The sequence below is a fragment of the Euprymna scolopes genome, chromosome 11, assembly GCF_053919585.1.
Source record: "Euprymna scolopes isolate OS-2025 chromosome 11, ASM5391958v1, whole genome shotgun sequence".
Classification (NCBI taxonomy): Eukaryota; Metazoa; Mollusca; class Cephalopoda; order Sepiida; family Sepiolidae; genus Euprymna; species Euprymna scolopes.
The window spans coordinates 97,566,321-97,593,592 of NC_136492.1; positions in this window are offsets into that span (position 1 = coordinate 97,566,321).

Genomic DNA, 27,272 nt, shown 5'->3' on the forward strand with positions numbered 1-27,272 from the left:
ATAACTATGTATATAAATTGAATGTCTGCGTATACATGTGTGTGGATGTTTGGGTGTTCTCTATATAAAGAAAAGGTTAAAATCGAAAAGTGTATTCTTATGCAAAATTTACCAGGTAAGACAATGGAAGTGTTTCTGAATTTGTAACTCCACCTCTAAGGAGACTGTCATAACACAACCCCTTTAAACTTGAAATATATCGTATTTTTATGAAATTTAAAACATATGCATAAAATTTTCTGAGGAAGCAATGGGAGTGGTCGCGAAACTCTACGCTACCCTCTTTGTGCTTATTATCTACGTTCCCACATGGGATCAAAACACTCTGAAAACTTCAAACTGTTTTTTCTGATAAGTGTTATTTTAAAAGTCAACTTAACAAATGTTTGAACTGCTTGGTTAGGAGAGTATCAACCTGTAAGCATTGTGTGCGATTTCGATTCTATCCCTGATTAACAAACAATTATATGAAATCAAATAACGTATATTTCTCTTTTTTTTTTAATGTAAGTAAAAGTGAGGAATATTACTATTTAACGAATCTTCATTATTCTGTTTATCTCTTTATATCTAGATGTATACATATATTCTATAGATTCTATGAAATAAGTCTGCAGACGTGCCTTTCCATCGTAGAGTATATCGATACTCTGTAACTGACTGGGATAGCTTCCGTACATTTATATCAGATCTACCTCTGCGCTCCTTGTTTAAAAAGAATATGTCCTCTATAGTATCAGACCTGACAGAATGGTTAATTGTAGATATAGACCACTTAATATCCTCAAAAAATTTCAGTAAAAATCTACCAGCCAATCGTGGTTCTCTCCAGAATGTGCTGTTGCCATTGATAACAGAAAGAACTTTTTCCATTGCTTCCAACGTAATAGATGTAGTGAGACTAAAACCGCTTTCAGGACTGCCAGCAACCACTGTAAAAGAATAATATAGAACGCGAGAGAGTTGTATGCTCAGTCCGTTAAATCCAAAGAAGCTGAACAGCGGCTTGGTTCCCACCAGTTTTGGCAAATAGCAAACAGGGTCCTGAACAGAAGCGTGTGCTCTATTCCAACCATCATCAATCGACCTGAGGTAATCTTGTCAGCATCAAAGTCAAACTCTTTGCCAAGAACTTTGCAGCTAACACTACCTTATGCGACCAAGGCCGTCACCCCCGTATTTCCTCCTGTATCAGAAAACATGCTATGCGACATACAAATATATGTGTGTGATGTTACCAAGCTAATCAAAAACCTTGATTCCAGTAAAGCAACGTGTCCTTTCGGCATTCCAATCATAGTGTTGAAAAAGCTTCAACCAGAATTAGCTCCCATACTTTCAAAGCTGTTTAAGCATGGTCTTAAGGAGAATTGCTTGCCAACACCATGGAAATTCGGTGATCGGTCATCTTAATCCAAGTACAGACCAATAAGTCTCCTGTGCGTCATGAGTAAGTTACTGGAATCTGTGTTAAATTGAGAAGTAGTCAACCACCTCAGCAAAAATAACCTTCTTAGGTTAATAGTTTCCGTTCTGCTAGATCTACAGCAGATGTGCTAATGGTTATATCACATAGGATTAGTGAATATCTCGACGGTGGCTTCCTTTCTAGGGTAATTGCGCTTGACATATCAAAAATCATTTACAGGGTATGGTATAACTTCACAAGATCTCCAGCTACGGTATAGCTGGAAATGTCTTCTCAATTATTAAATCATTTCTCTCTGATAGGTTCATAAGAGTAGTGGTTGATGGGCAGAAATCAAAAGTTCACAGTATTAATGCTGGAATCCCTCAGGGGTCTATCCTGGGTCCAACTCTCTTTCTGATCTACATCAATGATCTTCCAAATCACATCCTAAGATCATTCATAGACATTTATACTGATGACACTACCATCTATGGCAACACATCAAAGGCCGTAAACGACTAAGTTCTTTCTGATTCTCTCTCCTCTGATCTTGAGCACGTGGTACAACTGTGAAAGAGATGGCTGGTTACTTTTAATGCATCTAAAACCAAGCTTCTATCTTTACATGATCAATGCTCTGATCCCCATCTGGCATCAATTGAAATGAATAGCTCTCGTTTTGGGGAGGCTCCATGTTTTAACAAGCTTCTGGGTTTGACCTTTATTCCTGATCTGAAATGGAACACATATATCAAACCCGTTGCCAAGGTGGCTGGAAATATGATGGGATCCTTCTACTGCTCCAATTGATATTTCACTACTGATGCAATTCTCTACCTATATAAAAGCCAGGTATGTCCAAGGATGGAGTATTGTCACATCTTGGTAGGAGCTGCTAGAAGCAGCTTATCCTACCTCGACTTCAAAATAGACTTCGTAGCCTAGTGCAAGATGAATTTTTCTCTTCCCTGCAACCTCTTTCCCACAGGAGAGATGTTGCGAGCCTGTCTCTACTTTATCTTTATTTTTATGGCAAGTGCTCGTCTGAGCTCCAATCTATGGTCCCCCTCGCCAACTTTTCATAAAATACACCCATCTACCTGAAAACATTATCAATAAGTGGATTAGATATCAAAATTGCTATAAAAATATCCTTAATACGATGTTGCATATGATGCTCACCCCGGGAGTATATATATATATTACATGTTAGTCACCACTTATAAAGACCCGGAAGCCACTCGAGGATAAGGGTTATTGCGTGTACAGTAATCAATGGGATAATATCGTAGTAATCGTTAGTAATGGAGATTTGATAAAGTGTCTTACTTAAGGGGGCGGTTTATCAGGAATTTGTTTATGTTGGACTTGAAGACATCCAAGTTTTAGTCAGGTGGGAGACAGGCAAACGGAAGAGAGTTCCACTTCTCCTAAGAAAGAAGCTTTGTTCATGGAATCAACGTTTTGATTTAGGCACAGATAAAGAGTGGAGAAAATTATTGACAGTGGTTTCAGCTAGACGGGTGTTTTTTGTGAAATATTGGCGAGGGAGCACCAGAGATTGGAGCTCAGACAAGCATTTGCCATGGAAATAACGATAAAATAAAGACAGGCTCGCAACGTTTCTTCTGTGGGAGAGAGGTTGCAGGGAAGAGAAAAATTCATCCTCCACTAGGCTACAAAGTCTATTTTGAAATCGAAGTAGGATAAGCTGCTTCTAGCAGTTCCTGCCCAGATGTGGCAGCAGTACTCCATCCTTGGACGGGCTTGGCTTTTATATAGGTAGAGAATTGCATCAACAGTGAGATATCTTCTGGAGCGGTAGAAGGATCCCACTATTTTTCCAGCGACCTTGACAACAGACTTCATGTACGTGTTCCATTTCAGATCAGGAGTAAAGGTCAATCCCAGAAGCTTGTCAAAACATGGAGCCTATATATATATATATATATATATATATCTAGACTTGAGATATTCGAAAGTAGGAATATGAACTAATAAACTCAGTTAGATAGTGCTCGATAACAAGAGCAAAATATTTATTTATTAGAAGGTAAACACTTACATTTGGTCACTACAAACAGCCATCTATTTCAGTCAAGATACTTCATCAGGTGACCCAGAACCATCTGACGCTAAAGAAAAAAGAGAAGAAGAAAAAAGTGAGCTCTTCAAAGAAAAAAGAAAAGAAAAAAACACACACAAACAAAGTTATGTTGCGAGCTCTTTTAAAAAGAAGGATAAAAAACAGAGAAGTCGTTTTATCAACAGCTGTATATATAGACAATTTAAATTTGAAGTTATTATATTAGGGCGTATTTCACCAGAACACTATATTGTGTTAGTGGGGGGGGGGGGGTAACTAAACATTGATTTTTTTTTTTAATCAATTTTTTAAAATCAATTTTCACCCCAAACAAGACACAGTGCCACTTTGAACTAGGGAGCTACTATCGAGGTCATAAGTTACAGGGGCATTATGAAGGGAGATGAGTAGCAAGATGTCTGTTCACATTACACTTGAACTTCTGCATATCAGTACAGTTAGGAAAGTAGAATCCCGGAAGGGAGTTACAAAACAGTAAAGGTGTGAGACTTAGTTGCTTGTTGGGTTTGTCGGGGGTAGTCACGGCGAGGAGGTACAAGTGCTTGTAGTTCGTCAGAGCAGTCACGTATTTGTAGAACAGGCAGAGGGATGCAAAATTTCGTCGATGGGACAGAGGCTGAAGCCTAGATGACAGTTCAGGACCTATCAGGTTGGCGACTCTCTTTAGAACTCTGTCCAGGAGTGAGAGACAAGCAACGGATGCACCAGCCCAAATGTGACAACAGTACTCAATACATAGGCGAATGGTGGTCTTATAGAAGTACAGGATACCTTCAGGCGTAAGTAGCTTTCTAGCACGGTAGAGAGAGCCCACCTTCTTTAAGCGTGTCTGTTGATAAGCTGATTTTTGCGTGTGAAAGTATATACACTGATCAACTAATTGTCGTGTGTTAGAGAAAGTTGAAGGGGTGGGAGGGGGATTTAATAACAATAAAAAATTAACTTAGAGAGACTAGTTAATAACGAACTTAATTTATCTGGACGTTAAGCAGAGACCATATCAAGACAGTCGATATGACGAACGGCAGGAGAAAGGTGGATATAAAAAGAGATTAGGAGGGGGAAGGAGAGAGAGAGTGTGAGAGAGAGAGACAGAGTGAGAGAGAGAGAGAGAGAGAGAAAGAAAAAGAGAAAAAGAAAAAGAAAAAAACTGGAGTCACATCTCTAAGATAAAGTATAAATCCCTAAAACGTACATAAACCCTTATACAAAGATACACATCGAGACATATACATACATACATACATACATACATACATACATACATACATACATACATACATACACATATACGCACATACACACATAAACAAACACATGCACACATATACTTACACATATACATACATATACATTGTAAGTAAATAATTTAAAAATATTAAATTTATAAAATTAATTGATGGATTATATTTAAAGTTAAATTCAAATTGACGTTCAAATATCGTTATAGAGTCATTATGAGAATTTTAAAATTTAATTGGGATACATATAAACGCGTGCACACACACACACACACACACACACACACACACACACACACGGATACGAATATATAAACGCACACACGGATACGAATATATAAATGCGTACATGTACGCAATTTATTATTCCCATCATTATCAAAATTATTAAAGCAATTAATAATATTATCACTTTTTTATATGCGTTACATAAGGCGTTCATTTTACTTGTGATTAATGGAATTAATAGTGATTAAAATTATATTATTTTAGGGGAGCTTGGTAATGTGCATATATTATCACGGGTGTAAACTATCCTTCAAAATAAGTAACTTATAATGTTCGCTATTTGGTACATATTAGATTAAAGCATAGGGAGATTAGATAACTATTATTTAACTTAATGTTTATAATATCCTTGTTTTTTTTTTTAGACATTTATATATAAATTGGAGACGGGGTTGGGTAATGGATTTGGAAATTCAAGAGTTAAAGATTTATACCATACTAGATAAATAATAGTAAACTACACATGCACACATGCATATATATATATATATATATATATATATATATATATATATATATATATATATATGTGTGTGTGTGTGTGTGTGTGTGTGTGTGTGTGTGTATATATATATATATATATATAGATAGATAGATAGATAGATAGCCGATTTTTATGAAATTTCACACGAAGGTACTTTATGTGCCTGGCAGTGTTCTTAGATAGATTTTGTGTCGATATGTCTCGATAATCGAAATACTCCCATAAAAGAAGGAACAGGCGATTTTGACCAAAGTTAACACCTTACATAGCCTAACATCACAAATGCATTTGAGAAGTTTTATTACCACAGAGGCCGAAGAGCCCGACATATAAAATCAGTAGGTTCTTTAATATTACAGGGGCGCGTTCGAAATGAGTGTTTCTGTTTAAAACACAATTGCACCATGATACTTGACTTTTTCATTTTAAACTTAAATTCAGGCCATTACCAACGCACAAGCAATAAGACCAGTCATATAAAATCAACATTAGTTTTTTTGATATTACAGGGGCGCGTTTGAAATCAATGTTTCTGTTTAGAGCATAATTTAAGCATGAGACTTGACTTTTGCATCTTAAACTTTAATTCAAACCATTATATATAAAAGTAATTTTATAAAATTAAATGTATTGTGGGCTAAGTCACTGCGGGAAGACATGTAAAGCTTCCTCTCAGTGCATCGCGATGGATCCCCAACTAGAGCAATCAACCGATTTAGGTGAAAAATGGGCGATTTCGGAGATTTCGATAACAATAAAAATATGTGAGTGTGAAATATTCGTAGATTATCATTTAATCTCGGGCAACGTCGGGTCTCCCTCTAACTACATGCACACACACACACACACACACACACACACACACACACACACACACACATATATATAGTAGAAATGGTAATTAATAAAAGCTGAAGAAAGTGCTCAATACTGTTGTAGAGCAAATATGTGTTTTATTTTTTATTACCGTATCTTTCTGTTAAGTTACATTATTGTTCCAGCTACCCGGCCGTTTTTTTGGCCGTCTGTAGCTTCCTCAGACTTTTACAGAAACGGCCGGGTAGCTGGAACAATAATGTAACTTAACAGAAAGATACGGTAATAAAAAATGAAATGTATATATATATATATATATATATATATATATATATATATATATATATATATATATTGCATCTTCATCAAATGTCGTTACTTTGAGAATTAAAGTTGAGATAATGTAGTTTGCAAATTCCTCTACTATTTTATGTTCCATGCTGCTTTGTAGCATATGCATTGGATGGCGGTGAGATAGTTTGCTGGGTTGTCGTTGCCTGGTTGGTATATAACAGTTAAGTTGTATGGTTGTGTATATAAAGCTCAACGTTCAATGCGTATTGAAAGTTGGGAGCAGGTGTTATTGAAAATTGATGTAATCTGTATGAACTGTAAATGACGTTCCAAAAATATAAATGTGAAAGTGTGCCTATGTGATAGCGAGTACCTTACGTTCTTTTGGGGAATATCTATCTATGGATATTGCCTGACTTGCAAATTGTACTGGCCATTTATTTTATGACAGCACAAGGATGGCATCGGTATATATCTCGATGTGTTTGATGTGTAGGCGAATGAGCATGCTTTGCTCAGGTCCTCCTGCGTGTTTTTTCTTAATTGGCGTAGTTAATAGGTCAGAGTTGTATAGTTTGGAATGAATTGTGTACCACAAAAGTAAACCATCCCAATTTCATTTTTAGGCTCAGGTAATCCAAAAATTGTTTTTACTTTAAGGTTGATTGACTTGATGCCTTCATTACCAAATGTGTGTCCAAGGAACTTCAATGAACTCTAGTTATGCTCACATTTGTCGCCATTCATGTTTGCCCAGGCCACTGAATAGATCTGCATAGTCCTTCAGAAGCTTAAGGGCGAACGCTGTTGTCTGTATATCAGAGTTGCTGCTGTGGTTGACTGAGAATGTGTTTGCTGACAGTAGTTTGAGCTTTTGACATGTTTCTCAGCTGATGATGGGGTTTTCTGGCCTCTTTATTACGTATATATCAGCGTGGCAAGAAATGCCCATACACTCTAGAAGAGTACTGAATTGACTTAGAACTGGTATGGTTTATTTGGCCTCAAATCCAGATATCACAGTTTTTGTGGCACGGACTTAGCGTGATGGTTTTAAACACTTAAAATCTGCTTCAAACAAAATGTTAATGGTGGCGCCTGAGTCAACCAATGCTATCGCCAAAAGATACATTAAAACATGAAAGGTTTTTCATCTTTTTTTTTTTTTTACACGGTGATCACCACTTATCAAGGCCCGGAACTACTCAGAGATAAGGGTTATTGCAAGTACAGCACGTTAGTGTGGAGATTTGATGAAGTGTTTACTTAAGGGGGCGGTTCATTAGGAATTTGTTAACGTTGGACTTGAAGACATCCAAGTTGTAGTCAGGTGGGAAGCAGGCATAACAGAGTTCCACAGGCGTTAAGTTCTAAGAAAGAAGCTTTGTTCATTGAATCCGCGTTTTGATTTAGGCACAGTTAAAGAGTGGGGGAAATTTTTCACAGTGGATTCAGCTAGACGGGTGTTTTTCGTGAAAGATTGGCGAGGGGGGGGACCAGAGATTGGAGTTCAGACGAGCACCCGCCATGGAAATAACGATAAAAAAGGATAGGCTCGCAACGTCTCTTCTGTGGGAGAGAGGTTGCAGGGTAGAGAAAAGGGCATCCCCCACTAAGCCACGAAGTCTATTTTGTACTCTGTCAAGGCAGGATAGGCTGTTTTTAGCAGCTCCTGCCCAGATATGGCAACAGTACTCCATCCTTGGGTGTACTTGGCTGTTATATAGATAGAGAATTGCATCAGTAGTGAGATATCTTCTCGAGCGGTAGAAGGATCCCACCTTTCCAGCGACCTTGGCAACAGACTTGATGTACGTGTTCCATTTCAGATCAGGAGTAAAGGACAAACCCAGAAGCTTGTCAAAACACGGGGCTTCTCCTAGACGAGAGCCATCTATTTCAATTGATGCCAGATGGGGATCAGAGCGTTGATGATGTAAAGATAGGAGTTTGGTTTTGGATGCATTAAAGGTAACCAGCCACATCTTCCCCCGCTGAACCATGTGCTCGAGATCAGAGGAGAGAGAGAATCAGAGAGAACTTTGTCATTTACAGCCTTTGATGTGTTGCCGTAGATGGTCGTGTCATCAGCATAGATGTCAACGAATGATTTAAGTATGTGTTTAGGGAGGTCATTGATGTAGATCAGGAAGAGAGTTGGGCCCAGGATTGACCCTTGAGGGACTCCAGCATTAATACTGCAGGCCTCTGATTTTTGTCCATCGACCACTACTCTTATGAGCCTATCGGAGAGAAATGATTTAATGATTGAGAAAACATTTCCAGTTATACCGTAGCTGGAAATCTTGTAAAGTAGGCCCTTATACCTTGTCGAAGGCCTTTGATATGTCAAGGGCAATTGCCCTGGAAAGGAAGCCTTTGTCAAGAGATTCACTAATCCTGTGAGATATAACCGTTAGCACATCTGCGGTAGATCTTGCAGAACAGAAACCATATTGTGTGTCACTAAGAAGATTGTTTCTGCTGAGATGATTTACTATTTCTCTATTTAATATGGATTCTAGCAACTTACTCATAACATCTTACCTGTACGTATACATATGCTGTGTCACCGTCGCTGATTGAGTTTTGTTGACTGTCTTCAAAGCAGTTCACTGGCCGTCGACTGATTTGGGCTTGTGTGCGTGGGGAACAATTTATTCTCGGTTGTCTATCCGCATTGTTTAGCTTTCTAAAACCAAAGTGAAATGCTCATATCCCGGCAACAGACACACTGGGTCTGTGCGTATTTCCCATTGCTATTTATACACTGATTATCATGTGTCCGTTGCTGTTCGTACGCGATTTTGCTTACTAGTGCAGTAGTAGTAGTAGCAGCAGCTCTTATGTTAGTGTTAGCATCCTATAAGCGCATTTGCTTTTTTTGTGTTGATATTGTTTCCATTGTCATGGCATAGTTCATTAAGTCGCGTAATAGCATATTTGAATTCATCAATCCATTTTAACGATCTTTTTCCGGTGAACAGCTTGTTTATAATTGTGGTTATATTTCGACATCTGTATCAGCAAAGTGGTACATAGCTGCTACCTCTTAATTTCCGATAGATATCTTCTATGTTGGTAGTAGTTTGTTTGATCTTTCGAAATACAAACCGATTGTATTTCGTGTTGTTTTGAGGGTTAAGCTTGCTCTTCACAGTCGATAAGTTTGTTGAAACGGGTTTCGTTTTCTGTTGGCATGGTTTGTTTTGGTGATAGTTCGTCGTCTCTCCCACAAACGTTAGCAGGATTGCTTTGTTTTTTTATCATTGTTTATGCCATGTGCGATGAACTGATATCTTCGTTTGCTGATGTATTTTGCCCATCTGCCTGCTTTGGTTATAATTCATAGTCGAGTTCCGAGTGCTGTGATTTAAGCGGCCATATTTTCTTTTGCAGCATTTTTGCTGGTTTTATTTTCTTTTGCAGCATTTTTGCTGGTTTTATTTTCTTTAGCAGCATTTTTGCTGGTTTTATTTTCTTTTGCAGCATTTTTGCTGGTTTATTTTCTTTTGCAGAATTTTTGCTGGTTTTCTTTTCTTTATTGTGTTCACTCGACAACTCTGTCCTCGTCACCAATGTCGTGTTTGGAATATGAAAAAATCGAAATAATAAATAATATTGATTACTACTATGGTGAGATAGCAAAATGAGTATCGATTAAAAGGATATAGAAAACTTTACACACAGTTCTGTGTGTAGATTTTTAGAGATAGCAAAAAATCAGAATGTCACCAGAGACCGTGACCCACGTGACACTAAAAGTTTTCTCTTTTTTTGTTGCTTTGAAACATTACACTCCGCTCAATATTTGCGTTCAAGAACTAGGTTGCTGAAAAGTTTTAAAATAATTTCTGCCATGGTTGTAACGCCATATATTGCACTCCTTAACTTGCCGTCGGGAAGAGAAACATTCGTCATCAAAAACTTATTTCAATAGCTTTCATGAAACTCGTGTAAAGATGAGGTGTATACTTCCAACCACAAAACCGAAAATATGTAGTACTTTTTTTTTGCCATATGTTTCTCTGAATCAAATGTTCGATGGGAATCCGACGTCTGTTGCCGAATAGAGAGAGAGAGAGAGAGAGAGAGAGAGAGAGAGAGAGAGAGAGAGAGAGAGAGAGAGAGAGAGAGAGAGAGAGAGAGCGAGAGAGATTTATAACTGTCACCCATCTTAAAGAAAACACGTCAAGTTCAAACGTTTATCTACTTGGTTATTTTCAGAAACGACCGGCATTCTGAGTCTTTGACAAATACGCGTTGAAAGGGAAAAAGGCGGCACTACAAACACGATGTGTATTCTTGGAATGTCAAAACATTTCTCCGATCAATAATCGTGTTTTCGGATTGCGGTTGCATCATAAATATACATTTTTAAAACGCGATCCGTCTCGAGAGAAAAATATCCCATGAAATCTCACCTGCATGAGAAATAGTTTATAGCGAAGCAAGGATTTCGCAATCTGTAGTGGAATGGGGACAAAAATGGTTGGTCACGTTCAATGCCGCCAAGACTAAACTAGTTTCATTCAATAATTACAAGAAACCCTCTCTACCACCTATAGCAATGGTCAACGACTCTTTATCTGAAAGTACATCTTTCAAACTTCTTGGCCTAACGTTCACAGGAAACATGAGTTGGAACAATTACATCGAAGGCATTGCCAGGGCCGCTGCAAGAAAGGTGGGCTCTTTCTACCGTGCTAGACAACTACTAACACCCGAAAGTATCCTGTACCTCTATAAGGCCACCATTCGCCCATGTGTGGAGTATTGCTGTCACATTTAGGCTGGTGCATCTGCTACTAGTCTCTCGCTCCTTGACAGGGTTCAAAAGAGAGTCGCAAACCTGATAGGCCCTGAACTGGTATCTAAGCTTCAGCCTCTGTTTTATTTCGGGATTTTTTCTCTTGCTACTTTACCAAGGTTCGGGAGTCTTGCCTATACCACTATTTCAACTATCGTAAGAAAAGTAAATATTTCAATTTCCAAATTTATGGCACCTGCTATAAAAATCACGGCCACGCATATAAGCATAGACAAACGTTATCGTTACTTGACTTGAGCGATTTGATGTGAATAGGTGTTTAAACGCAATTTAGTTCTAAGCTCTATAGTGAAGTGCTAAGTAAGCTATTTAACTTAAATCAAATTTTTTGTTTGAATAAAATATTTATCATTAATAAAAAGTTTTAAATGACATTAAGAATGGATGAAAGTATATTTATTCAATGATTACATAATTCCAAAATTTGACAAAAATATGATTAAATTAAAATGTAAAAATTCAGTTTTATACGAAAAGTTAACGTTAGTTGCCGACGTATTGTAAATGCAGGCTTCATCTGCTTGTTATTGCTTCACGATTAAATTTCTATTTACTTCTTGAAATCATTCAAACGAAACTAATCGATAAAAAGAAGACAAAACCCCCTCTCTCTCTTTATCGATCCTGGCCTTTAGGCCAAGATCAAAGTGTAGTGTCTGTTTTTCAGATGCTACACTTCAACTTCTTAGTCTCTCTTAGTGGAAGAGAAATCCTTCATGACTGAGACAATTTTTATTTTGTTCCTTTTCTCCACGTAAAAAAACGATCCTGGTGTCTAACTTTGTCCTGGGGGAGGCATTGTAAATCGGAACTAATCGACAATAAAATTGTTATAATAATAGTAATAATAATAATAATAATAATAATAATAACAACAACAATAATAATAACAATAATAATAATAACAACAACAATAATAATAACAACGACACACAAGAAAACAGCAAATGTGGACAAAGAGACGAAACAATAAACCATATAGTAAGCGAATGTAGGAAACTAGTCCAAAAGGAGTACAAGAACAGGCACGACCAAGTGGGAAGGGCAGTACACTTGGAATTATGCAAACAACTGCATCTCGAACCCACAGACAAATGATACAAGCATAACCCGGCAACAGTAACTGAAAACGAGAATCACACATTTCTATGGGACACGGACATACAAACGGATAAACCCATTGAAGCAAGAAGACCGGATGTCGTAATAATTAACAAGAAAGAAAAGTTCTGCCAAATCGTAGACTTTGCTGTTCCAGCTGACCACAGGATGAATATCAAAGAAAAGAAGAAATAGAACAGATACACAGAACTAGCTAGAGAGCTGAAAGGGATATGGATGAAGAAGAAAATCAAGATAGTACCTATAATAGTAGGAGAAATAAGAAAAATCCCGAAAAATTTTGAAAAAAGAATGGGAGAAATTGGAATCAAAGGAATGACTGGAAAGAAACAAAGAATAACAACAATGAAAACAGCTGAAATATCAAGGAAAACACTTGAATGCGGAGACTAATACACATGAGCCACATGCGCAGGCCAGACAACCTGCTGTAGAGGCAAAACATGGAGAAGCGTTATATGAAACCAAGAACATTGAAGCTGCATATCTATAAGTTCTCTACCCCCTCCCTCATTCTCTACCATTGCCCATCACCATCTCCCACCCAAAAGAGTGATACCAAATAGTCGAGAAGAGTTAAGGAGGTTGGAATGATCGAGGAGAGAGCGCTGACCAGACCTCTATTGGACAAGTGTGAAGAGAACTGGGACCTTGGGGAGACTTACTGCCACTCAAATTCCAGTGGAAACCAATGGCTGCTGCCAGCGAAAAATCAATGGCAAGAGGCTATTGCGATAAGACAAATTTATTTGCAAATGTTATTGAAAGAGGTGGAGAGTACTGGAAATCTGGGAAGACTTTAGTGCTTTCAAGGAGAGATCTTTGATGACCTGTGTGAAAGCTCCTTGTGAGCCGCTAATAATAACAATAATAACAATATAAATAGTAACAATAATAACAATAATAACAATGATATTAACAATAATGATAATAATCTACAGGGTGTCCCAATAAAATGTATACACTTTTAAACTATCTCAACTTGATACATGAATACGCTATGCCACGTTCACAAGAGATGTTTAGGAAGAAAGAATGACACTTCCAGCAGGATGGAGCACTTCCCCACTATCATCATGACGTAAGAGCATATCTTGAAAGTCACCTGCGAAACAGATAGTTAGGATGAAGAGGAAGTATCGAGTACTGCCCACGCTCACTTAATTTGATCCCCTCTTCCATGAATTTTTCTCTTTCATGAGGTGTGGATGTATGGGTATGTTAAACATAGGGTTCACACCACAAAACGAGCTACAATGAATGAGTTGAAAGAAACCATTGAAAAAAGATCAGTCAACATACCAATTGAACTGATAAGGAGCGTTTGAAAATAAATCATTGAGCGTTCTCAGCTGTTTATGGACTACAATGGCCAACTTTACGACTGCCGGGCGTTCGTACTAGCTTAGATAAATACTTTTGCAATTTTAACAAAAAGGCTACAATAATATCAGAGCATCTCCATTTACACTGAACATCTACAGAATGCCAACATCAATATATTACATATGAATGAGTCTCCTGTGGAATTTCCATAGGTGCTATTAGTAACAACAATTATAATAATACTAAAAAAAAACAACAACAACAGCAACAGCAACAACAACAACAACAACAACAACAACAACAACAACAATAATAATAATAATAATAATAATATGCAAACAACTGCATTTGTCACCCAGACAAATGGTACAAGCACAAATTGTCATCAGTACTTGAAAGCAGAAACTGTAAAAATCTTATCGAGCACAGAAGTGCAAACAAATAAACTCATCCAAACAAGAAGATCAGATGTCATAATAGTTAACAAGAAGAAAATTCCTGCCAGATCGTAGATTTTGCCATTTCAGCAGACCGTAGGGTGAATATTAAAGAGATAGAGAAACAAAGCAAATGCACGGAACTATTCAAAAAGCTGAAAGGGATATGGAAGATGAAGAATGAAGATAACACCAGTAATCATAGGAGCACTAGGACAATTCTAAAAAAAACTTCGAAACAAGAATGAGAGAAATTGGAATCAAGGGGATAGTTGAAAATATACAACGGATAGCAGTAATTAAAACGATTGACATATTAAGGAAAACTCTAGACTGCAGAGATTAATACACATGAGCTACAAGTCCTAGCCGGCAGTATGGAACCTGCAACGGAGGGGAAATGGAAAGATGGAGGCGCACACATGAAAACAAGAAAACTGAAACTGTATAATGGTAGATTAACAACACCTTCGCAAAAAATAGAATGCAGATATCAACTAACACCAAAGCAAATAGTAGAGAAGGGTCAAGGCTGATGGCAAGATTGAAGAGAGAAACACTAACCAGACCTCCATTGGAGGAGTACAAAAGGGAACTGGATCCTTGAAAAGTCCTCATGATAACCAATGGTCATTGCCAGCAAGATGTTGATGGCAAGCGACTGTTGTGATAATGCAAATTCATTTACAAAGGTAATCGAAAGAGGTGGAGAGTGCTGGAAATCTGGGAAGACTTGTCACCCAGACTCCAGGAAGTACCATCGTTTGTTATTAGTGGGCAATCTATGAAAATGACCTGTCTCAAAACTCCTAATAAGTGCAGAGTGGGATAATAAAATTGTCGCTCTTGAAAAGATGACATGATTCCATTTCCGTTTCATGGAAACTGTTTTTTTTTGTTTTTTTTGCAGACTATCTACTAGTTGGCCAGTTGTGTACAAATCTCAAGAGCATTAGGAGCCCTCTATCATGTCTGAAAGTGACACAATTTTCAATGAATAAGATTAGAAGATGTGCCGCTGTACAACTCATGCTCTCTACTAATCCAAGTTATGACAACAGGACCATTGCCAGCACCCTCAAAATGCAAATCTGGACGGTTCAACGCTTGAGGACACAGCTCAACAAAGTTTCTGATCACGATTATGGTCTTTGGTGTGGTTTCAAGTGAGGGCCACATCATGCCACCTCACATCTTCAAACTCGACATGAAAGTGAACACTAGAGTATACCTGGATGTGTTGAAGGGTGTGGTGATCCTCTGATGTAATCGGGTGGCCATTGGCAGACCCTGGGTGTGATAGCAGGACTCGGGTCTAGCCCATAAGTCAAAAGAGAACCAGGCTTAACTTCAGAAGGAGTACTACACAACTGGCCCTCCTCCTCCTCCGACTTAAACTCGCTGGTCATACGTCAATAACTTCGCCAATATGACCTCCCGCAACACCAAAACCAACCTGATCGCCGTCATCTGCCAGGTATTCCCCAAGCTCCCACCAGCGCTTGTGGAAAAGGCATGCTCTCAGTTCCGAACTCGTACCGAGGTGGTGATTGAGGCTGAAGACAGCTACATTAAACAGATGTCAGCTCTACTACATAATCAAGTTACCTGAATTGATTTTTTTTTCAATAAAAGTTTTAAAATAAAGCCGTTGTTTTCTTTAGGGCGACGAATTTATTGTTCCACTCTGTAAGTAAAAAAAAAAAATGAAATACATAAAATAAAAAACAACAACAATCATAATAATAATAATAATAATAATAATAATAATAATAATAATAATAATAATAATAATAATAATAATAATAATGTAATATGTTTGTGTTCATATTAAAAGTTAAGGTAAATCTGTAATTTTTCTTATTATCCGATAATTCTTAAATTAAGCCTCTTTTTATTTGCTCATAAGATTTAACTTTACATAAGCGATTTTTATTTATTTCTTTATTTTATTACCAATTATTATTAATTATTATTGATTGAAGATTTTTATAATGTTCGAGATTTATAAATTCTTGTTTTTGTTGTATTTAAAAGATGGTATTGCTAAACCTAACATCTTAATTTAATAATTTCATCAGTGAATCATCATCATCATCATCATCATCATCATCATCATCATCATCATCGTTGTCGTCGTCGTTGTTGTCGTTATCGTCAACAACAACAACAACAACAATTCCAACAAAGGAGAGATTGGAACTAGTAGGTCACTGGCGTTTATCCGTTCGTTTGTTCACATTTTTCTCAATAACCACGACTTGGATTTTTAAAAAGTTTACACAAACATTAGTCAGGGTGAAAGTAAATTTTTGCCAGAATGGATTTTTCGGGATAACTCTGTTTTTCCCCCAGAGAGCACATTATAGGGATAAAATTGCCCCCAAATTTACTTATTCACACTTTTCCCATTTACCACGCTTTGGATTTTTTTATTGAAATTTTACACGCATATTAGTCATGATAAAAGTAAGTTTTTCACTTGTGAAGAGGGACCCAGCATGCTCCTCCTCCTCCTCCTCCTCCTCCTCCTCCTCTTCTTCTTCTTCTTCTTCTTATTATTATTATTATTATTTAGCAGTTAATGATGTTTGTAAACTTTAATGCGATCGGTCTATTTGGTATAATAAAAAGAGTGGTCGCTAATGGACCAGGGAACCAAGGCCCAATTCTCGATGGAGTCATACCAACGACGTAAAAATGATACTTTCAAATTCTTTGTTAAACACTCAGCATTATACGGTGACGATAAAGGGTAAGTGGAGATATCTTCGGAATCTTTATTTTCTGGTTATTTTATTGTTGTTCAAGGTTTCCCTTTAGTTATTTTATTGTTGTTCAATATTTTTATTATTTTTTGTTGTTCAAGGTTTTATTTACGTTGTTTTATTGTTGTTCAATATTTTTTTATTATATTATTATTGTTCAATGTTTCCCTTTAGTTATTTTATTGTTGTTCAATGTTTCCCTTTAGTAATTTTATTGTTGTTCAATGTTTTCTTTATGTTGTTTTATTGTTGTTCAATATTTTTGTTTAGTTATTTTATTGTTTAATGTTTTCTTTTAATAGTTTTATTTTTGTTCAAGTATTTCTTTTAGCTATTTTATTGTAGTCAAAGGTTTTCTCTTATTTGTTTTATTGTGGTTCATTTGTTTTATCGTTGTTCAATGCTTTCTTTTAGTTATTGTATTGTTATTCAAGGTTTTCTTTTAATAGTTTTATTGTTGTTCAAGGTTTTTATTTCAATGTTTTATTGTTGTTCAAGGTTTTTTATTCATAATTTTTTGTTGTTCAAGGTTTTTATTTCGTAGTTTTATTGTTGTTCAAGGTTTAAGTAATTTGAAAATGTAACGCGAGTAAATTTCAATTATTCATGAATAGTAACGTTTTTTTTTCTAAAATTGCATTGTTTTCTTAATTCAAACGTATAAAATAAATAAATAAATAAAATAAAACAACCGAAACGCTGTGAGTCGAATTTTAAAATATATTCTTTGAAGCCATTTTGTATTATTTAACATTTCACTCAACAAATTTATATGCTTTAAGGTTTATAAATGTCCTCCCTCACAATTAATGCACATTTGCAGTGGGGCGGGACATTGATATCAAGTTTAATTTTAACGTTTTATACTGATTTGCGCCTTCAATTTATGAATGATGCGAGGTATTACACAATGAACAAATTATTTGTTCGGTCCCCAAAGAAGGAAATGGGGAAGGGTCAGCTCTGTAGAATGTAATGATTCATTCGATTAGATTATGGCGGCTAATTCACTTTCTGGGAACGTTTTCAGCAGGACGTGACAATCACAATGAAATGGCTGATCATCTCAAATTTAAGACACATTTTTCATTCACTTCGTTTTAATACTTATTGATCTAAATAGCAAAATCGTTAAGAAATATATTTAGAATTTGAATTGAGTTTTAATGAGTTTTAAAATAAATAAACAATATATTTCGTCATTTCTTTGATGCACCAATAATAAAAAGAAGCACACGTAGATATAAAAAAAAAAACGATGTAGAGATAACTCTTTTATTTTTGTTTTGTATATCTGGTTTAAAGAACAAAAGTTGAAAGCGAATTGATTTAAATTATAGATAAAATCTAGTGATTAATTGTTTCGTTGCAAATAAATATGACACATTCTCAGGTAAAACAATAGAACTAATCTTCATACAAGCATTATTTATGAAAATCCGAATTTTTAGTTATAGAAGATTCAAATAACATATAACGTTATTTCTCCAGTTTTTCTGAACACTAGCTCAATCTAACAAAACAAAATTAACCATGAAACTGGTATACATGGAGATCAGCCAACACTTGATAACTCATATAAAGAAAAGGCGAACGTATAGAAGCGGTACCCCCCTCTGTATTGTTTTTATTTTCGTTTTTATTTTCATTTTTTTTTCAGCGAATTATTATCGAAACTAGTCTACCGGATTACCAAATTTACTTTTTCTAAGTCAATATTTAAATATTTGTTAGGGGTGTTCAATTTCTAATGCAACGTTCTTGTAAATCGATCACCTATTTTAGAATTACTCGAAGTTTTTAGGCCAAATTTCGGGAATTTCGCCTTATATATATATATATATATATATATATATATATATATATATATATATAAGTTTGGTATTCGGTTTCGATTCAAGCTGATGAACCCAAGTCATGTAGATTTATTTTTTTAAATCTCAACTTTAGAACATATAAAAATCGATAGAACATTAACTCTATAATAATATATACGAAATCTGTAAGTCTAAAATATCATATTTAAGCGTACTTTACGACCGGGCTTTGCCAGGCGTTCGTGCTAGCTTAGATAAATACTTTTGCAGTTTTAACAAAAAAGCTACAATAATATCTGAGCGTCTCCATTTACACTGCACATCCACAGAATGCCAACACCAATGTCTTACATATGAAGGAGTCTGCTGTGGAATTTCCATTGGTCCCACTAGTGAAATATGATTAGGTGTAGACTTGTTTGTCAGTTAGCCATATAGCCCTTTTCTATCTTATTTGATACTTGAAGAAGTTGCCTTTTTGGTTAGCGTGTTTTGAGTACACGGGTTTGAACGCTAGCCTTTTTCAGGTTTAATTTGTCTTGTAACTGGGAGATAATAAAGGCAGTTAAGTATCTTTGGTAGAGAATAAGGTCATAATGCTTTTCTGTGTGACAATTTCCAGGCGATAGTAAAGAAGACCGAACTTCAGAATAGTTCCTTAAGAGTCTTCGCCATCAGCACATGTTAAATACCGGAGTACTCTCAAGTGCCACGTTGGGCATGGATGTCTTTTGAGGTATTTCCGGTGTGAGTGGCTTCATCACTGCAGCACTAATATTTCAGCCTTATGTTTGCTAGCGTGGATACCCGGCGATATTGAGCACTTTTTGTTGCCCGTGCACTGGGACTATCCCCCTAAAATAAATCAATCAAAACAATTTTTCTTTCACTCAAGATATCAGGGAATGCCCATGCGACCGAAAAAAATCACTCACTGACGACTGGGTTCGAACAGGAAACGTGAAAGAGGAAAGAAGGCAAAAAGATATGGGCAAATGAGTTTGTCCACACGGTCACAGGTGCTTATGACGTCATACCGTTTCAAAATAATGTTTTAAACATAATTTTAGTTAATTTCATGTGCGTGACTTGTGAAAACAGCGACGCGAAAACCGGACCCCACTTCCACCACCGAATTAACCTTTTTTTAAATGTTCACATATTATGCATCCGAGCCATTGTCCTTTCAGATGGTATCTATTTCGACCCGGTTGGATGCAGATGACAAAAGTTTTTAGCAAATATACACACACACACACACACACACACACACACACACACACACACACACACACACACACACACACACACACACACACACAAACAACTTTCCTTTATATAATAGACTAGCGTGGATACCCGAGTAGATATGCAGTTCGGTTCGGACAGCTGGTCTACTAAGGATATTGAGTACTTTCATCAATACCCCCATAAACGAACGGAATAGCCCTCAAAGAATGACAACCTCACCACCGGAACCTCCTTAAAATAGATATATGAATCAAAACAACTTTTCTTTCAATCAAAATAGCTGTGAATATCCGTGCGACAAAAAAAAAAAAAAAGAAATGAGCCACAGTAGCTGCGTTCAAATCTGAAACGCGAACAAAGAAAAGAAGGGGGAAAAAGCTACTGTCTAACTCGCACAATAACTATGATATCATGACCCTGCAAAATAACGGTTTTAAACATACTTTCAGTTTGATACGCGTGTATGACTTACAAAAATCGCGACGCAAAAAGTACCCACCTTCTAAAAAACGGTCAAGGTGACCACCACAGAATTAATCTTTTCTTCTAATTTTCACATATCATGCGTCTGAGGAATTGCTCTTTCACATGGTACTAGTTTCGACCCGGTCCGAAGCGAATGACAAAAGTTTTTAGCGGACATACGAACACACAAACACACAACAAACACACAAGCACACAAAGAAACTGATGTTTTAGATTTATATAATAGACTAGCGGGGGTACCCGGCATTGCCCGGGTGTTTGGAGGTGTGTGTGCTGTTAAATAAAAAAGAAACCGGAGGTGGGGGTAAAAGTTGGTAGGATCGAACCCGAAGCCCTGAGGCGAAGTTGGAAAATAAAATGTGAAAAAAACATGAACCGTTCGGCCAGCCAGAATGAGTTACTGAAAGATGTTTGAATTTATTTAAGTAAGAACCAAATTGACAAGTGCCCGTACGGAAGTCGTAGAGCGTTACGACGACGACGACGACGACGACGACGACGACGACGACGACGTAAGCAATAGCTATTCAGCAAATGAGGTCAATGACCAGGTTTGTTTGTTATAAGCGAAGTAAAAAAAGAAAACATAAAAACGAACGTTAAAACTTAAGCTGGGGGGGATTAATCAAAACATCGAAAAAAAAAAAACACACAGAAAAAAAAAATAACGTAAAGCAAACGAACGATGTTAAATGTAAACATCGAAAAAAACAAAAAAGAAAACAGAAAAACGAACGTTAGAACAAAAAAAAAACACGTGGAAAACCAACTGAGCTAACGCAACGTACATGAAATTTGGTCAGTTCTTCAACTATTTACAGTAAATCAGGCCATGACGTCATCTGACGCATGCGTAGAACCGGTCGTCGTCACGAGTGGGACAGTTTTTGTTGACCCTCCCCCCTGTCGAAAATTGTCGATTTAGGGGTGAAAAAAATTAACGTTTTTGGCGAATTTTTCGATATTTTTCGGGTGAAGGATGGGGCTTAAATATGATACCGAGTTTGTGAATTTTCGTCGAGCCTGTCGAAAGTTTTTAGCGGACACACAAACACACATACAAACATACAAACATACATGCATACATACATACACACATTTCCGCTTTTATATATATAGATTAATTTATCTCTGAATTTATCATTGTCTGCCCCACCTATCCCCAATCCCCCCTAAAAAAACAATCTTGGAACAGCATATTTACATTTGCATTCTTATTGTATAATTTCTATTATTTTTAATTTTTAAGTTATTAATGGAATAAAGTAAAATACCACATTTAATGTTTATGGATATCTTGGGCCGAGCGTAGACCCCACAATATTATTGTAAATAAGAAGAAAAATGAATATCACCATTGGATTCCTTGTAAAATTATTTTAAAAAAATTGTTTCTCCTTGGCATAGAGCCTAGTTTTAATTTACATCCTCAGACTGAGATATAAAGACACCGCAAACACAGTAAACATGTTATGCTATTCAGGTTTTCTAAAAGCATATGTTTTAATTAAGCTCACGTTTTTATAGGATAACTCTCTTATCCGACCAGAATGCTAATGTTGACACTTATTATTTAAAATACTTGTACAAGGAGTCATAATACATATTCTTCTCACAGTTTAGATTTAAGGCACGTTTTTCATCTGAATAAGTTTTATTCATAACAGACGATGATACGTCCTTGACAATCAATCCGACAGTCGGAGCAATTTTTGAGTAGGGACTAATCTTGCTTCTCTCGTGCTGAGGTATAACCCTGTGTAGTTTTAGGTCCACCCTTCCAAGATTTACCTTATCTTTTTAAGAAGGGGAGTCAGTTTGATGCTAATTGTCTGAGGCGCCCCTACCGGGTATTTCCCATGGAGCTATTCAGTACGTTTTGTGGAAGCCAGAGTGCACCTTCTCTTCCACGCTAGCTTTTAAATCCTCATCTTTCGGCCTTTTGTCACATCTTTTGGCGTTAGATGAGGGGGTGGGGTCAGTACCTACACCGGTTGGCGATCATATTTCACCGTTTTCATCGGTTGAAAAAAACATTAACAAGAAACAAACAAAAAAAATGACGTCAGTTTCTTCAAATTTTTGTTCGGATATACACAGTTCTCTTTTATTTTTATCGTTAATTTTCGCTGCAAAATTTGACTTCTTTCTAATCATCGTAAACATGTAGCGTGGAGCTTGGCTTGGATACCATATAGACGACTCTTGCGATTTTGAAAATGTACCACGACGCACTCATCACGGTTCAGGCTGGCAATTAAAATGAATGAGAAAAATGAATACAAACAATTTTGCAAGATCATTGCGAATTGGTCATTATTTTGACAGCGCTTAATTTGTCGCGGTTTCCACAAAAACGTAAAAAACCACAATTGATGGCCCTTTCGACAAGTACTTCGACGTGAATAATTATCCCGTGGAACTCCAAATAGCACAATTCCCGCTAGAATAATATTCACAACTTTCCCAGCTTCATTTTTGATATGATACATGTATATAAACCCCAAACAGATGGCTCTCTACAGCACTTTAAAGACACAAAAGCAAACACAAACCAAGAACGAAAAACGACGACCAACGCTGCAAAGCCTCGGTGTCTATAACTACGTCCACCGGACGAGTATAAATACAGCAATTTTTTCAACAAGCAACGAGTCGCGGCTAGATTGCAGCAGCTCAGCACAAGCTACAGTCATGTCCACGCAAAACTCCTCAACAACGGCCGAATCCAGTAACAGCAACAGCGATCACTCGCCGTCGACGCACCCGATTCAAGCAGTCCAGCTTCTCAAACCAGCACGCATTTCCCGTAGTCACTAGCGATGACCTCGTAACCTGCCAGTTCAAACATCAGATGGATTCCAACCCTCGGCCTGAGACCTCCTACCACCATTCAGTTTCCTTACGAAAATAAACCTGAACGGATTTATATTTGTTCACAACGGTACCCATTGCGTTTGTCATCTCTTCTTTGCCATTGTCGTATTTTGTCTTTTTCTTGCATGTGTCGTCTTTTAGTTGAAGAGTCGAGTGTCACCGACATTCGGCTCCGCAACAAACTCACCAACAAGGTTTTATGAATGAAAGAGAAAGAGACATGATTAATAAACTGCAGTAATTTTAGTAATATGGAAGATATTTTGAATGAGTTCATGAGAAAAATGTTTTTCGTGTTTGTTATGATGTTTCAGTGTGTAAGGAGACACGTGTTAGAAGATAAGTGCGTGTGTGTTTGTATGCTTTTTTGTCAGTGTTAATAAGTGTGAGTTCTGCATTCATTTATGCGCATGCGGCCTTTGTTAGTGTGTGAATATATTACGATTTGTTAGTGTCTGAATATATTACGATTTGTTAGTGTGTGAATATGTTACCATTTGTTAGTGTGTGAATATGTTACCATTTGTTAGTGTGTGAATATATTACGATTTGTTAGTGTGTGAATATATTACGATTTGTTAGTGTGTGAATATGTTACCATTTGTTAGTGTGTGAATATACATGTGTAAATAATGGGAATAGTCCTTCCCTGAGCTCCGAAGGACCGAGAGGGACACGTTATGTGTTCATTGGGTGCCTTGTATCTAAACTAGATTTTCTCTTCTGATGGTTTTTTTGTGGTTGAGGTGTTTAATTTTATTAGTAGTTATCATTTCACGCCGGCTCATTAACTTTATCATTTCGAGCAAGCGGCAATCGTTTTTATTGTTTGGAAAATGTTGAGCTAACATATTTATATGATATCCTGTTTTTTTTTTAATTGTGAGTATGGCGAAAAGGAAAGAATAAGTTAAACGAACGGAAAACGATAAGGGATCGCTTATACAAGTTAGTTACTTTCTGTATTAGTTAGAATTAGATCTCTACCTCATCACAAATATACGAACTTTGATGATTAAGATAATTAACTTGAATGACTTTCAAACAAGTGTAAATGAATCAATTAAATAGCTTGCAAGTGCGTGTTATGTTGTTTCATTTCACTTTAGTGAGATTTGAATTGTTAATCTTAAACATCGATTAATTTGTGTAAGCATTTCAACAACATCCGTTTATCATAAATCTCCTTAAAAAATGATGGTCTGTCTCCATCATGCTCTGAAACCTTATTTTGTTTTAAATATGTTTTATTTTTCAAATAAATAATATTGAACCATCGATTGATTCAGCAAGTCTTCGTCTACAAGCAAATCCAATCAGTTACGTGCTTTTCAAGCGTGTGTCACGTTATTTCATTCAACCCAAATCGTTACATTCAGAGTCTTTATACGATCAATTTCTCACATATATTAAACGCTTGTTTCATGGTTTCATAATAATACAAATTCATTGCAGGTTAAATTTCATAGGTTATAGCGATAAAATAGCGCAACATCTGTTGCTGTTGTCTTTTGGTTTACTAAAAACATATGCTTATTTGTAAGGTTTGGGTTCAAAACAAGCCAACAGGGTCGAAGGAACTCAGCGAGAATTGAACTATCATTAATGACCTGTGTAACTAGTTTGTTATTCATTGCCTCAGAGCATATGTTCTAATTTTAACTTTTCTCGACGACGATGGGGGTCCAAGTCACAGAAAATAGTTGGGTCGGGGCACCGGCAGTGTTTTGCAAATATTCTGCCCTAGTTTCGCCACCTCGACACCTGTCAAACCTGTGTATTACCAATAGAACTTATTACATGGTTGCCATCTCGTTGAAATCTGCATGAACAAAGACTGTTATTGGTAATATTGACTAAGAGCGTACGAATCTTCTTCCACATATTGCAGCTTTGTAAGAAACGTTCGTTTCTGTAACAATTACAGACAAATGCGTGTTTCGCAATAACATGAGGTGACCGCTCCCTACCGGGCACAAGACTATTATACTTATGCAAATAATAATGGCCATGGCGTTCAGATAATTATCTCATGCTAACAACAATTCTTCTTTTTTTCAACACGTAGCACTCATACTGAAATGAAAAAAAATATCTACGACAAAAGCATTGTTAATTTAGTAACATTTGGCTTGTTCAAAATTCCAGTATTCCTTCTTTAATTTTGAACACGAATGTAAAAAGAATGCGTAACATAAATATGATGCATTCATATACGAACACTAACTGTAAAAGATGTTGAAGAACTCATATGAACGGCCACATTCACTGCATTGAGCTCGGGTGAGGTTGTTGGAACTAGGGAAAGATGAGTTTGCAAAGCCAGTTAAATATTTAAAAATTCTTTAAAAACGTCAAAGATCATTCCCTTTCGATTCTCTATGCCCCCCTCTTTTACTACACAGGTAAGTATTTAATATCATCATTATTATGGTGATATTCTTTTTTGTTATAACGGACTATTCCGAAATGTTTATTCTTTTTCTTTATTATTTTTGACTCTTAATAAATACAAAGAAAGCTATATCTATTACAATAAAGTCGTATTTCTGTCTGTTTATTTGTTTATTTGTTAACAATTTGGTTAATATATACAAAAGGTATACTGTTTCAGAAATAGATTTTGATACTGAAAACGAACTTTATATATATTTTTATTCCTGCATGATTTCTATATATACTATTTCTTCAAAAGGAATCAACATTCAAGAGGTATCTCATTTGCATATTGCATACAACTGCTTTTAAGCATGTTTTAATAATTATCCCTAAAGTTTTGATAAAAATAAGTTATAGAATTGCTTTACGTATTCTATTTGGAAATGTTATATAAAGTTGATTTATTTAATTTATTTTTAATTTAATTTATATTTAATTATTAGTATAACCAATATCAGCTACGTTTAAAAACGGAAGTAATTTTCATTTAACCTATGACATCGTCCTTTAAGCTATGAGATTTTATTTCTCTGTTAGAATTTCATACATGAAGATTATCGTGTATTATGCTTCCAAAAATCCAAAATATGGTCACCATTCAGGAAAATCGGAACAACTTAATATATCGTAAACAGTATGTAACTAAATTCTTCGCTCAGGAATATTATTTTACCTGGCAACGCCAGCTATGTACAGCTAGTATATATATATATATATATATATATATATATATATATATATATATATATATATATATATATATGCTAGTTGTACATATATATGTGTGTGTGACATAAAAGAGACTGATTAAACCCGTCTAAACTAGGGGCAGAAAATTGAAAGAAGTCAAATAACATATATTGATAGATAGTTAAAGTGATAGGTGAGTTTTTAGCATGAATTTTATGTGATAAAAAAAAGATGAAATAAAGCTTTAGTATAAAAACCAGCCTCTTTTTGCTCGCAATATCTATATGTTTTTCTCTTTTTTTCCTAACAAACGCAAATAGTATGAATTACTATTGCGATATTCCCTTTGCTCTTTAATGGACTATTCCAATCGTTTTCTCCGTCCCTTTATAAACTTCGACTGTTAATAAACAACGCAACGGAGGCGTGTTTAGCGGACGACGTCTAGAATAGGATTGGGGAATGTATCAACATAAACTTAAAGAGGATGACAGTGATAGATAAAAATTAGTAAAAAAATTGATCACTTTTCGAGTAACATGTTTGTGACATCTAATTCAGACAATTAAAGTTATGACTTTCAAACG